Genomic DNA, 15,467 nt, shown 5'->3' on the forward strand with positions numbered 1-15,467 from the left:
GTGTCTTTGTGAGATGCAGAGTAGGTGAACTGATGATCTCTGCATGTGTGGTTCCCACCGTGAGCATAGAGGCAGGTGTGATGGTGCTTTGCTGGTGACACTGTCTGTGATTTATTTAGAATTCAAGTGCACAATTTTCCTTAACCAGCATGGCTACCACAGTATTCTGCAGCGTTACGCCATCCCATTAGGTTTGAGCTTAGTGGACTATCATTTGTTTTTCAACAGGACAATGACCCAAAACACAACTCCAGGCTGTGTATGGGGCTATTTGACCAAGGAGAGTGATGGAGCGCTGCATCAGATGACCTGACCTCCACAATCACCCAACCTCAACCCAGCCTGAGATGGTTTGGGATGAGTTGGACTGCAGAGTGAAGGAAAAAAGCAGCTAACAAGTGCTCAGCATATGGGAACCCTTCAAGACTGGTGGAAAAGCATTCCTCATGAAGCTGGTTGAGAGAATTCCAAGACTGTGCAAAGATGTCATCAAGGCAATGGGTGGCTACTTTAAAGAATCTCAAATATATTTAGATTTGTTTAACAATTTTTTGGTTACACATGATTCCATGTGTGTTATTTCATAGTTTTGATGACTTCTACTATTATTCTACAATGTAGAAAATAGTAAAAATAAAGAAAAGCTCTTGAATGAGAAGGTGTCTAAACTTTGACTGGTACTGTATATAAAAATAAGAATGTCATCCCTGAACAGTAAGGTCAGTTTCACATATATATAACTAAATATATAACTACATTTTTACAAAACATACCGTTCCTGAACATTGAAAGGAAACAAAAAGACACTGGACACATTAAATAGGAACCTTAATAAATACAGAAAAATCCTGTATATATACACACGCTTATGTCTGGGTGGACTGGCCAATCAAACCCACTAAAGAGCCATGCTCTACCAATAGGCTCTACCAACCTACTGAGGACCATACTGGTGTCCAGAGGACCACACGGACCTCCAGAGGACCACACTGGTCTGGGCCTGGTACGTGTCAGTTTGGCTTGACAATGATCATACTGTATAAGCAGACCATTCAGCACCAACTGATCTGGGATCAGGCAGGACTATGGTAACTGTACCTCCTCTTACTGACGATCTTCAGCGTACATCTGTCCAGTCTTCTTGTGGGTGCACTGCCACAGATAGAGAAGCTTCCTTCACATTAAGGGCATTGTCCTTCAGGTCCATCTCATAGTTCATATAAAACAGAGAGTCCTAAAGGAAGGGAAATCATTGTTTAGGTCAAATCAAAGCCATCTTATTACAAAGTTTGTCTATACCTCATCACGCCTCAGACCAAGCAACTGAGTAACAATCCTGTTTTCAATGTGATCCAATGCTGTAACTATATGTTATATATATGTTATATTAGACACACCACAGTACACAGCCACACACATCAAGACTCGTTATAGAGCTTAGTGAAGCAAGGATGAGAGAGCAGAGGAGATGACAACCCCCCCAAAGAAAAAACTTAGTTAATGTTGCCTAGCCTAAGTGTGTGTGTGTGTGTGGAGGGAAGAGATAACCCTATCCATCTAACTGTACTGTACACACACACACAGTAACGATGCTGTACCTTCATCATGGTGTTGCAGGCCAAAGCAATCCTGAACCCCCACCCAGCTGGGTGTGTGTGTTGTACCTTCATCATGGTGTTGCAGGCCACAGCAATCCTGAACCCCCACCCAGCTGTGTGTGTGTGTGTGTGTTGCACCTTCATCATGGTGTTGCAGGCCACAGCAATCCTGAACCCCCACCCAGCTGTGTGTGTGTGTGTTGTACCTTCATCATGGTGTTGCAGGCCACAGTAATCCTGAACCCCCACCCAGCTGTGTGTGTTGTACCTAATCATGGCGCTGCGGGCCACAGCAGCAGACCCTGGTCTCTGTGATCTTGATCCTCCACACAGCTGCAGCGTGTCATCCATCACAGCATTTCTCTTGAACAAGATGGAGGGGGCCATGAACGAGTAACCCTGTAACCAGGAGACACAGAGAGAGATGAAGCAGGAGGGGCCATGAACGAGTAACCCTGTAACCAGGAGACACAGAGAGAGATGAAGCAGGAGGGGGCCATGAACGAGTAACCCTGTAACCAGGAGACACAGAGAGAGATGAAGCAGGAGGGGGCCATGAACGAGTAACCCTGTAACCAGGAGACACAGAGAGAGATGAAGCAGGAGGGGGCCATGAACGAGTAACCCTGTAACCAGGAGACACAGAGAGAGATGAAGCAGGAGGGGGCCATGAACGAGTAACCCTGTAACCAGGAGACACAGAGAGAGATGAAGCAGGAGGGGGCCATGAACAAGTTGACGATACATAGGAAGACGAGGTTTAATATGCAGGACAGAGACTGGTATACCCTTCACAGTATAGTGCCTACCAGAGACTGGTATACCCTTCACAGTATAGTGCCTACCAGAGACTGGTATACCCTTCACAGTATAGTGCCTACCAGAGACTGGTATACCCTTCACAGTATAGTGCCTACCAGAGACTGGTATACCCTTCACAGTATAGTGCCTACCAGAGACTGGTATACCCTTCACAGTATAGTGCCTACCAGAGACTGGTATACCCTTCACAGTATAGTGCCTACCAGAGACTGGTATACCCTTCACAGTATAGTGCCTACCAGAGACTTAGTTTTTTTGTATAACCAGGACATCCCATTACAGCTCAGTCAAGAACTAATTATAACCTGTCAATACTGTAAAAACTGGAGTGAGCGTGACAATGGCTGCCATTCATTGGTTGTCCATCTGTGCTCATTGTTAGAACTGTCATCTCTGATGGGATTGGGATGTGCTGCCTGGCTCCAGCTGTGCAGGGCCCAGGGTTTACACGCTTATATGCACGCACACACACACGCACACACACACACACACACACACACACGCACACACACACACACACACACACACACACACACGCACGTATGGACGGAAGGATTGATGGATGGATGAATGGGGATGGAAGCATGAGAATGCCCAAATTGCCAGGCTTCAATATCTGATTGCTCTGCTGTGAAATTACATCTCGTCAGGGCTATAATTAATATACCACGGCTGTCAGCCAATCAGCATTTAGGCTCGAACCACCCAGTTTATAACGCAATTTAATTTTGTTTTGTGAGGCGAGTGGGAGAGCAGACCCCAGAGTTAAACGTTGTGATCTCAGCCACTAGCTCTATCTAACACTAAGGCATGGCTGTAAATGATAAAGACTAGCCTACAAATTCCAGTATTTGTGAAAGTGGGGAAATAAAACAAGACAAGCCAAGATAAAGTTGGCAATCAGAGGTTTAAGGCGTAATTGAGGCAGACATGGTGATTCTCTGGAACCGTAACCTTTTATACCAGTAGAGAAAAGAGAGAGAAGCCCCTTTTAATGGGCCTATTGATCAGCCAGGAGGAGGAGGCTCGAGGAGCCAGAAGGCATGGCAATCACAGCTGAGATCTCACGCAATAGACTACATCAATCAGACACGAGACCATAAGCTGGCATACAGCTGTATTCATAAAGCGTCTAAGTGTAGGAGTGCAGATCTACGATCCGGTCCCTCTGTCCTATAATTATGATCCAAAAGAAAAACTGATCCTAGATCAGCACTCATGCTCTGTGTGAAGCGCTTTATGAATTGGGTGTGAAAGCCACATTATGGTTCAAAGCTATAGCATAAATAGTCATTCACATCTGTTAGGCCTATCCAAACTGCATATGGCTATAATTATGCTTTGAATGAAAAGCCTTTAGTCCATTTGAATACCAATGTGCACACAGACAGGCTGGTATTGACCTTAAACGAGCTATTGAGGACACTTCTGTCCCACCTGAAAGACGCGGTCACAGTTCTGAGGCATCGCTGCAGGGGAGTAGGTGGGGTCCATTTCGTGAACTCCTCCGCAAAGTTGCTGACATCCAGCTCATCCCTGATCACTGGCTTGAACGGGGCGAGCACCCGCTAGCTGCCAGGTCCTCCCAGTTTATCTTCTAAAAGGAGAGAAGACGAAACCCAACAGAACGCTATAAAATTAGAAACCATTTCTCCTTCAAGCACCATTTTATCAACAAATGCAAATATACTGTATGGTATGTACCAATCGACCTACAATGTATCTGGACAAGATGTTCTCAATGTGCTAGAGGAGATACTAGCTCTGTCCCAGATCTGTTTGTGCTGTATAGCTAACTCATATGGTCCTTAGCAATGACAATGTCCATAGGAGTTGGATAAGCAGCACAAACAGATCTGAGATCAGGCTAAGGAAATGGCTCTGGTACCTGGTAGAATGGATGTTTCTTAACGTTGTCAGCTCCGTCAGGCCCAGAGCCCAGTCTCTTCTTTGGGTCTTTGATGAGGAGGCGCTGGATGAGGTCTTTGGCCAGAGGGCTCATGTCTTTGGGGAACGGAGGGTCCTTCTTCGAGATCCTCCTGAGGGGTGACAGAAGTCCAGGTTGGACAGGATTTATATTATAATAATACATACATCAAGCCAATTCAAATCTGGACCTTCTGAAGGCAGTTCCAATGCTGATTTTCCTTCATCCCCTGGAATCAGGGACTGATTTAGACCTGGGACACCATGTAAAGCAGAAAACCAGCAGCACGGATTTGAATACCCCTCACTGACATACAGTACATCAACAGGATGAGTATTTAATTCCAGAGGAAACACATGAAAGAATGAATGAAAGAATTTACAGTATTTCCAAGTGGTTGAGACAATCCAGAAAGAGAGAAAAGGAGAACAACACAGCTACCGTTCTATACAGTTTTGTCCTCTTTTTTTTGGAGAACTTGAAATGTGTCTATTTGTTTGATCAGACCAAACTGATTATATATACACACACACACACCAAGTACTTCTCACTTGGTAAAGAAGACAAGTGAAAGATTGTTTTGTTTTCCAGCGTATCGGGAAATCGAATGGATGTCGAGTTCAGTTTATTAGCCTCCCTAATAGCCATTGCTGATGCAGTATTCCCCCCAGATCTATCTCCTAACATGTGGGCCCCTGAAATAATGAATACTTACTTGGCGATATCTGTATGAGAGTTCTGGTCTCCATCGACAGTGAATGGTGATCCACCCGTCAAAAGTTCATACATTAATACTCCAAGGCTCCACCAGTCTACAGCCTGGAACACAGGTACATGTGGATGAATAAAGTGTATTATTATTATGACAGAATATGATACAGGGCTACATACGTTCCAGACTGCCTACATTGCAGACGGGTTGTACAAATGATGCACTGTAGGCAGTCTGGAACAGCACCCCAGACACCAGAGGCAGCCTTCACAGGTGTGCAGTAGACTACACCCAGTTATTAGTGAGCTACACATATCTGTCTGTGTACCATTGTGCATTTGGGTCAAGTACAGTACAACATAACAAGACCTCGGGGGTGGGTTTTAAATGATAAATTACCATGTCATGGCCAGCCTCTCCTCCCTCTGCGATCTCTGGGGCCATGTACTCAATGGTGCCACAGACAGAGTAAGTCCTCTCCAACTGGACAGCAACAAAGGGACAAAACAAAGAGAAATAACCCAGATTAGATTTGTCCCCCCTCTCCTTATTTGTCGTTCTCATCCCTGACATGTTGAAACACACTGGAATCGACCGGAAGGAAGCTTGAGACTAGGACACATTTCATCAGTTCAGGGTAGAACAGACATCATTGTTGTGGAGAAGAACCTATCAAGCGCCACTGAATAGATCACAGAACATGGCTCTCATAACGATCAGACGATGTGTATACACAACGTAACGATCAGAGAATGTGTATACGCAACGTAACGATCAGACAATGTGTATACACAACGTAACGATCAGACAATGTGTATACGCGACGTAACGATCAGACAATGTGTATACACAACGTAACGATCAGAGAATGTGTATAAACAACGTAAAGATCAGAGAATGTGTATACACAACGTAAGGATCAGACCATGTGTATACACAACGTACCGATCAGACAATGTGTATAAACAACGTAACGATCAGACAATGTGTATACGCGACGTAACGATCAGACAATGTGTATACGCGATGTAACGACCTGGAGGGTAGCAGGGTAGGGGGATCTGGAGGGTGGCAGGGTAGGGGGATCTGGAGGGTGGCAGGTAGGGGGATCTGGAGGGTGGCAGGGTAGGGGGATCTGGAGGGTGGCAGGGTAGGGGGATCTGGAGGGTGGCAGGGTAGGGGGATCTGGAGGGTGGCAGGATCTGGAGGGTGGCAGGGTAGGGGGATCTGGAGGGTGGCAGGGTAGGGGACTTGGAGGGTGGCAGGGCAGGGGACCTGGAGGGTGGCAGGGCAGGGCACCTGGAGGGTGGCAGGGTAGGGACCTGGAGGGTGGCAGGGTAGGGGACCTGGAGGGTGGCAGGTTAGGGACCTGGAGGGTGGCAGGGTAGGGGACCTGGAGGGTGGCAGGGTAGGGGACCTGGAGGGTGGCAGGGTAGGGGGACCTGGAGGGTGGCAGGGTAGGGGGACCTGGAGGGTGGCAGGGTAGGGGGACCTGGAGGGTGGCAGGGTAGGGGACCTGGAGGGTGGCAGGGTAGGGGACCTGGAGGGTGGCAGGGTAGGGGGACCTGGAGGGTGGCAGGGTAGGGCACCTGGAGAGTAGTCACGTCAGGTTGCACATCAAACACGGCCTAAAAACACACAACAGCACACACTCCTCCATTGACTGCGTGGGATGCGTCACCAGCGCGAATGGACCATAACACAACAAGTAACCTAACCATTTTAAAGTACAAGACTCCTCTGTGTGATAATGATCATATGGATGTACCGGTAGGCCTCTTGCTCCATACATCTGTAATACATACCTCATCAAACTCTTTGCTGAGGCCAAAGTCCGTGAGCACTATGTGTCCGCTGAGTCCATGAGGATGTTCTCCAGCTTCAGGTCTCTGTAGACTATACCCAGCTGGAAAACATTCAGACAATTACAAGACTTCAAGGGCTTCATTTATAAAAAAGTTGCATAGGCACAAAATCATGCCCCAAAACATATGCACTTTTTCACGCAAAAGTTGGCATTTATAAAAACTGGACTTTTTGTGCTTATCCTTCCGGAAACTTTAGAACATGTGTACACACAGTTTATAGTGGTTGAAGTACTGCATTGCAAGAAGGCAAAAAGTAGCCTAGTAGCTTTGTAGCCTTGTGGAAATGGGGAACACATGATGACTTATTCACAAAAACTAAAAAACAGGTAGCTAAATATAATAACAAGACTCCATCGTTGGCTGTTAGTGAGAAAATCTATTTATTCTATCTCTGCATTCTAAAATAATTAGAAATCTATATCCGATGATTAATGTCACTTCCATGATCATTGCAGAATAGATTCCTCACCTTTTCTGACTGCGATGGTTTTATACACGCAAAATAGCCTATTTAATTGGACTCACTTCACAATAGTAAACAGATAAGATGCCAGTATTTCAAGTATTTTGCTCTATGCGATCCGATCCGATACACAGTTTAAAGGTAGAACAGACTGTTCACCTTTTCCATTGATGTTTGTAGACTACGTATGAATACTGTAATGTCAAATTTCTCCAGTAGCCTAGACAATATTTAATTTATAAATATAATACAGATATTATAACCATTGCCCCTTTTCTGGCCATGATAAGATAATATTCCCGAAGTAGCCATAAAACAAGTGACCATCTCTAATTGGGCCTTTTAAATAGGCTATTATATTGACACGCTTTTGCTCCATGCATCTGAAATGGAGCACGCTTTATAACATGCAGTAGAAATTAACTGGTGAAATAAAGTGTGTAGGTTACCACTGTAAGTAGGCCTCCTGTAGTCTAAATCTTTTTCAGAGTAGACAATGTTTCAGAATTCTCGGGCGGTGCAGCATATTTAGGTTCAGGAGAAAGTAAATGCAAAACATTATTGAATTCAAACAATTGGTTGACAGATCCACAACAATTTGCAATTATTTTTGTGTTGCAGAAACTGTAAAATGTAAAAGAATACATTTTGTCAACACATCCAAAGACATTTGATCAGGTTCGCCATTAATATTTCCTTCAGATATACTGTGTTGGCCTAATTCCAACAGTTCCAAACTATTATTGTCACCATAAAAGGTGAATGATGGGCGTTTTTCAGACGGAGTTATAATGCTTGTTCACACACGTGCACAGTTTTACAACAGGTCTGATGTATAAACGGGAACCATGCCTGTCTGACGTGAGTCAGGATTATAAATCTAATAAGTATTACGCAACAGTTCTAAATTAGGTCCATGTCTCTGTAGACCAGTGTTTCCCACCTCCAGTCCTCCGGTACCACCCAACGCCAGTCCTCCGGTACCCCCCCCCCATCTCCAGTCCTCCGGTACCCCCCCCGTCTCCAGTCCTCCGGTACCCCCACCTTCAGTCCTCCGGTACCCCCACCTCCAGTCCTCCGGTACCCCCAACGCCAGTCCTCCGGTACCCCCCCACGTCTCCAGTCCTCCGGTACCCCCACCTCCAGTCCTCCGGTACCCCCACCTCCAGTCCTCCGGTACCCCCACCTCCAGTCCTCTGGTACCCCCCTATCTTCCAGTCCCCATCTCCAGTCCTCCGATACCCCCCTATCTCCAGTCCTCCATCTCCAGTCCTCCGATACCCCCTATCTCCAGTCCTCCATCTGCAGTCCTCCGATAACCCCTATCTCCAGTCCTCCACCTTCCCATCTCCAGTCCTCCGGTACCACCACCCCCCATCTCCAGTCCTCCGGTACCCCATCTCCAGTCCTCCGGCACCCCCCCCATCTCCAGTCCTCCGGTTCGCCATCTCCAGTAACCCCTCTCCGGAGGACTGGAAATGGGGGTACTGGAGGACTAGAGTTGGGGGTACTGGAGGACTGGAGTTGGGGGTACTGGAGTTGGGGGTACTGGAGGACTGGAGATGGGGTACCAGAAGACTGGGCGTTTGGGGTACTGGAAGACTGGCGTTTGGGGTACTGAAAGACTGGCGTTTGGGGTACTGAAAGACTGGCGTTGGGGGTACTGGAGGACTGGAGTTGGGGTACTGGAGGACTGGAGTTGGGGGTACTGGAGGACTGGAAATGGGGGTACTGGAGTTGGGGGTACTGGAGTTGGGGGTACTGGAGTTGGGGGTACTGGAGTTGGGGGTACTGGAGTTGGGGGTACTGGAGTTGGGGGTACTGGAGTTGGGGGTACTGGAGTTGGGGGTACTGGAGGACTGGAGATGGGGGCACCGGAAGACTGGCGTTTGGGGTACTGGAAGACTGGCGTTGGGGGTACTGGAGGACTGGCTTCAGGACTATCCCCAGCTGGGAAACAGTCAGCCAATTACAAGGCTCTGTAGACTATCCCCAGCTGGAAAAGAGTCAGCCAATTTACAAGGCTTGACTGTGACAACAATGTAGAAGAAACAGCCAGAGATCGATCCAAAAAGTATTTTAGGCCGGTTTAAACATAGTCCTAGTCCTGACTAAACTGCATGGAGACACTCCATTGAAATAAATTCTTAGTCCAAGACTATGCTTAATCTGTTTCCGGAAACGGGCCCCTTTATGTATAGCAATTGTGATTAGACACGATGATTAATGATTTCTAGAAAACTGCACCATTTACTGCACTGCATATAGGCTAAAACTCCAAAACTATTGTACCTCAGAATGCCAAAACGGAAAGAAGACGACATCTACAGACACTCACCGTGTGTAGGTGCTCCAGCGCCAGGACTATTTCTCCACTATACAGAGATACCTCCTGCTCTTTGAACCGAACCCTCTGTACCAGGTGTGTGAAGAGCTCCCCACCGTTCACATAATCTGTCATAATAATAAAGAAACAGCTATGAACAATCCTGGATGTCTTGCCTGGCTGGATATTTTATTTCAACATAGCAGGTATAAATCCAAAGTCCAATGGGTCAGTCCAATTCACTGTAAAGGCGTTTACATGCTTCCCAGCCAAAACAGTTCAGAGGAGTTTGTGCGTATATTATGACGGCATTTTGTGATGTTTGATTGTTTTGGACTTAGGTAAGGGTTTTTGCGGTTGTTTAAGCAAACACAAAAATGATTGAGGCAATTCAAAGTTAGTAGCCAAAGTGTAAGCCCCTTCGTCTGTGATTGTTAACAAACTATAGTTTTGGCAAGTCAGTTAGGACATCTACTTTGTGCATGACAAAAGTAATTTTTTCAACAAATGTTTACAGACAGATTTCCTGTATCACAATTCCAGTGGGTCAGAAGTTTACATAGTTTACATCTGGAATTGTCCAAGCTGTTTAAAGGCACAGTCAACTTAGTGTATGTAAACATCTGACCCACTGGAATTGTGATACAGTGAATTAAAAGTGAAATAATCTGTCTGTAAACAATTGTTGGAAAAATGACTTGTGTTATGCACAAAGTATGACACAAAACTACTACTTGCCAAAACTATAGTTTGTTAACAAGACATTTGTGGAGCAGTTTAAAAACAAGTTTTAATCACACCCACCTATGTGTATGTAAACTTCCAACTTCAACTGTATGTATGTATATATGTACATTTTTTTACCCCCTTTACTCTCTAATTTTGCGATATCAAATTGGTAGTTACCCTCCCCTAACCCGAACGACGCTGGGCCAATTGTGTGTCCCCTCATGGGTCTGCCGGTCATGGCCCGGCTGTGACACTGCCTGGGATCGAACCCGGATCTGAGGTGACGCCTCAAGCATTGAGATGCAGTGCCTTAGACCGCTGCACGCCTTGGCCTAGCCACCTCGCCTCCCGAGCTAGCCGCCTAAGGCTAGCCGCCTAAAACTAGCCGCCAGCCAAACTGAAAGAAACTCAATTTATCTTAACAATCTTACTTTCTTCTACTTGATATTCTTACTCATGTAGCCTATTTCATATTCATGTCTTCATTGAAAAATAACAACTTTCTGTAAAAAAGAGAGAAATAGAAGAGAAGGCATGAAGAGGAGAAATGGACAGAGAGAGAGACAGAGACCGAAAGAAATGTAGAGAGAGAGATCCAGACCTAGTATGAGGTGCAGCTTGGTGTCTGTCTGGAAGGCATAGTGGAGGGTGACAAGGAACGGTGACTGTCTGATGTGCTCCAGAACCTGTCTCTCTGTGCGTGTGTGTTCTGCTGTCTTGGCCTTCTGTACGATTGTGGCCTTCTTCAACACCTTCATGGCGTATAGTTGACCTGCATCATGACCGCTCACTTTACGCACCAGGAACACCTTGCCATAGGCTGACATAGAAGCAAGAAAAACATAAAAACTCAGCAGCCAAAAGCTTTCAGTGCAGTTGTTTTAGCTCAACTGGAGGACCAGATGGGAGACGTTTGTACTTCAGAAGGACCAATGGAATGGTCTCAAATGTACAAAACCACCAACCCATCGCCCCCGGGAGAGATAAAATGAATGTACCTTTTTAAAATCTATGACAATCCCATCATTGGATTGAGTTTCAGAACTGTCACTGACCTCCAGTTCCTAGCACCTTTAGCAGCTCAAAGTTCTCAATTCCCACCCTCTCTACGTGGCCGGTCAGGTTGGCTGTGGGATGACAAAGATGGTGAGATCTTTAGCTTACAAACAAGAAAGTATCACAAATTCTTACAAAAACACACAGCTGCAGGCCTATAAAATAGGCCTTGTTCTAAAAAAAAATATATAAATAATGTTCATCCCAAAGAAACTAGGACTCTGCATTATTGAGTTGTTTTGCAAATATCATGTTAACGTGGGTTATGTCAGTAAACACAACTCTGAAAGCAGTATGTAAGCCTGGCCTAGGCTGATATATGAGAAAGAGGGCCCCGTGACAAGAGGGAGGGCATAACAAGTATGCCTATTAGGGATTGACATTAAGGTCTGAAATAGAGGTCTTCACGGGTCCAAAAAGTTGGAACTGTTCTGAAATGGATCCATGGCTTTCCACCCAACCCAATATACATAACTTAAAAAAATATACATGATATATATATATATATAAATAGAGACCGTTCCGAATGGACCTGAGGAGTCAGACCCATTCCGAAAAGGCTCGTGGAAAAACAGACCCTTGCCGGTTCAGATCCGAGCGCCCCGTTCAGATCCGAGAGTAGAAAGAGAGAAAGAAACCTCTGACTGGGTGCTACCAGCGCCATCAATAAACGAGTGGTATTGGCCAAATGATTCACAGTTATCGGTCCTTACTGCCTAGGCTATATCAAATAGCACATATGTGTAGCATATTCAAAACTTTATAGTATATTGTTTTAACTTTCCTAAAACAAATAATTGTCCACCTCACGGTTCAGCTGTTAGAGATTTAAGTGCAAATGCATCAAGGTATTGCATGCATATAGACCTACTGTATAGGCCTAGGCATCCACTGTATGATACTCACATTTAAAAATAATTATAAAAAGGAAAAACTCAACCATGCAAATTGGTTGGATTATTATTTACTTGGACATCAGACATTATAGTCTTACTCTTATCCAGACATCATACACACTCACTAAATCACATCCAATATCACACACACACATCAACCTACTCAGATTTACTACACACATAATATCTTGACCCAGTTTTCTAACATCTGTGACATTGGCTCACAGGCTAACAGACAAGGGAATAAAACAAATATTGCTAGAACCTGTTTCTTGAATTCTACATATCAGACATTTAAAATCTCAAATGTTGACCGTCATAAGACCTCTGATGGCAGTAACTTAACAAGCAATAATTATGGTCAATTTATACTGAGAACAGTATCTAGTTATGGTAAGGGGTGAAATAAGTATAGGCAGTTTTAATTGTAACGCTTTAGCAGATTATAAAAACAGATCAGTCTTTACGTGGTGTTGGGTTCTGAGAATATGACATATACCTATTCATGTCACTGAGGAAGAGAGGGTAATGTATAACGTTTACATTATGTCAGGATATGTTATTGTTAGCCATCTGGGATCCTACTGGAGGGAAGAGACACAGTCTGCTACCAATCACCATGACAACCTTGAGTTGGGGTGGAGTGAGCACTTTGGTGTAGAGGTCAGGTCAGATGAAGTGAGGAAGAATAGATATCACTAAGGTTCTGTCTAGCAACAGAGATGCATTGGCTGTTCAGACGTGTAAGAGGAGACTCAGCCTCGGAGAAAGGGTTAAATATCAGGGCTTGTGTGAAAATGTTTTTGTCTAAATGCTGCTGTATTGATCCTCTGGGAAGAATAAACCTGGTTAAGCTTTCATAGTGTCCGGTGTGTTTTTACTCTGAAAATTAGAACCTAACAGTGGCTAAAAGAAAAGGAATACAACATATACTGTTTCCAGGAAACTCAATCCACATCCTTAGATGAAGTTACGTGGGAAAAGGAATGGGGTGGTAAAATAATTTTCTGTCATGGACAAAGGAACTCAAAAAGGTGTGTTGATATTAATTAACAAAAATAATTGTCAAGAATGATTCGCAAGGAAGGTGGATCTTTTTGAATATGAAAGTGGACTAAAATGAGATTTGGCTCATTAACCTATATGGTCCAAATCAGGATGATCCATACTCTTCGAAAATATTTATACCAATTTATTTAATTTACAGGAAACAAATGATCAAATCATTATGGTGGGAGATTATAACACAGTGTTAAGTACCTCAATGGACCATAAAGGAAATCACTCTACAAACCATCATCACCGTTCCCTTATTAACTTCTCTAGGGTATGTGGGACACTCGCTTCCCACCTGGCCAACATCCAGTGAGATTGCAGAGCGCCAAATTCAAATACAGAAATACTCATTATAAAAATTCAGAAAAGATACAACTAATTAAACATAGGTTTAAAGATTAAATTCTTGAGAATCCAACTACGGTGTCAGATTTCAAACATGCTTTACAGCAAAAGCATACCTTATTTGAGGACATAGCCCAGCAGACAAATTATTACAAACAGTAACCAGGCAAGTAGAAGAGTTACACAAGTCAGAAATAGAGATCAAATTAATCCCTTACCTTTGATGATATTTATATGTTTGCACTCGGAAGACATTAATTTATTAAATAAATGTTCCTTTTGTTCAATAAAGTCTCTCTTTATATCCGAAAACCTCAATTTTGTTTGTGCGTTTTCTTCAGTAATCCACAGGCTCAAACGCAGTCACAACATGCAAACAAAAAATCCTAATTGTATCCGTAAAGTTCAACGAAACATGTCAAACGATGTTTATATTCAATCCTCATGTTGTTTTTAGCCTAAATTATCTATAATACAGACAGTAACTTTGTCAATATAAAAGGTAAATAATAATAATAATAATAATATATGCCATTTAGCAGACGCTTTTATCCAAAGCGACTTACAGTCATGTGTGCATACATTCTACGTATGGGTGGTCCAGGGGAATCGAACCCACTACCCTGGCGTTACAAGCTTAACTGGTAAAATAACGGATAAATAAAAATAAATAAATTCCAGCTTCTTTTTTTTCAATACATGACAAACACTTGCACGATATGGCCGAGCCTAACCGAACCACAGACCAAATGTTGCCCCACACTATCTGCTGGCAAATTTCACAGCTGATTGCGAGTTAACTTGCTTAGGTCCTCTACTTTTGGTAACATTCAGCTATTGTTTACATATTGTGCATCACATGCATGTTTCAGGAGATTTAAAATGCAAGCAACAGAACCTACTAGAGCAGCAATAATACCTATTCTAGGCTATTACTCAATAGAACAAGTCTAGTACAGACAAAAACTGTAGGAAATTACTGTTCAAACACTCGTTCAGACTTGTCACCTAGCTAATAACCTGTCATGCTAGTTCTTAGAAAATCTGCTGCTGTGCTTTGAGTGAGTCATTCTAAAGGGCTTGGCACCATTGATTGGCACAGACAGGGTCGAAAATAGCACAATATAAGTATACATGACACACAAAAAAAAGTGTTTACGAGTGAGTGCATCACAAACATCTCTGATGAATCCTCTTCCCAATACAGCCTCTTCCAACACCAAATGTTGCTTTGATGTCAAGTAGGCTCATAAGGTCAGCAATATAGGCTTATCATGAGACTTTTGTTTAAATCATGACTGGTAGATTTGATTGAATCCATATTCCATATCCCAAAACATGCATTCAAAAATCACATTGACAGAAAATGCAAACATGAATTGAAAGAAATCTATAGACTTAACTATAGTGACGTGAAAGCAATCATCCTAAATAAACAATGTCTGATAGTTCCCGAGTACAGACCAGAGGCAGAGGACAAGCTGGTGAATAAATTGAACTGTTCTTGTCTTGGTGAATATAGCTAACTAGCTAGCCTAGTATGGCAGCTAACCGTAAGTCCATTCTTACCTTTCTCAATGGTGTTGCTTGCTTTTCCAAAGAATGTGTACCGGTGAAGTTACCAAAACGTGTCCATTAGCACTCGATTCGATTCGCTGGCTGTGAGGTG

The 15,467-nt window shown here is 43.9% G+C and overlaps 1 pseudogene; it reads right to left on the reverse strand.

The window, feature by feature from the left end:
- Window positions 1–1,104: 1,104 nt before the first annotated feature.
- LOC124029769 lies at window positions 1,105–11,643 on the reverse strand (annotated as a pseudogene).
- Between the last annotated feature and the right edge of the window lie 3,824 nt (window positions 11,644–15,467).

The sequence above is a fragment of the Oncorhynchus gorbuscha genome, unplaced genomic scaffold, assembly GCF_021184085.1.
Source record: "Oncorhynchus gorbuscha isolate QuinsamMale2020 ecotype Even-year unplaced genomic scaffold, OgorEven_v1.0 Un_scaffold_7624, whole genome shotgun sequence".
NCBI classification, from domain to species: domain Eukaryota; kingdom Metazoa; phylum Chordata; class Actinopteri; order Salmoniformes; family Salmonidae; genus Oncorhynchus; species Oncorhynchus gorbuscha.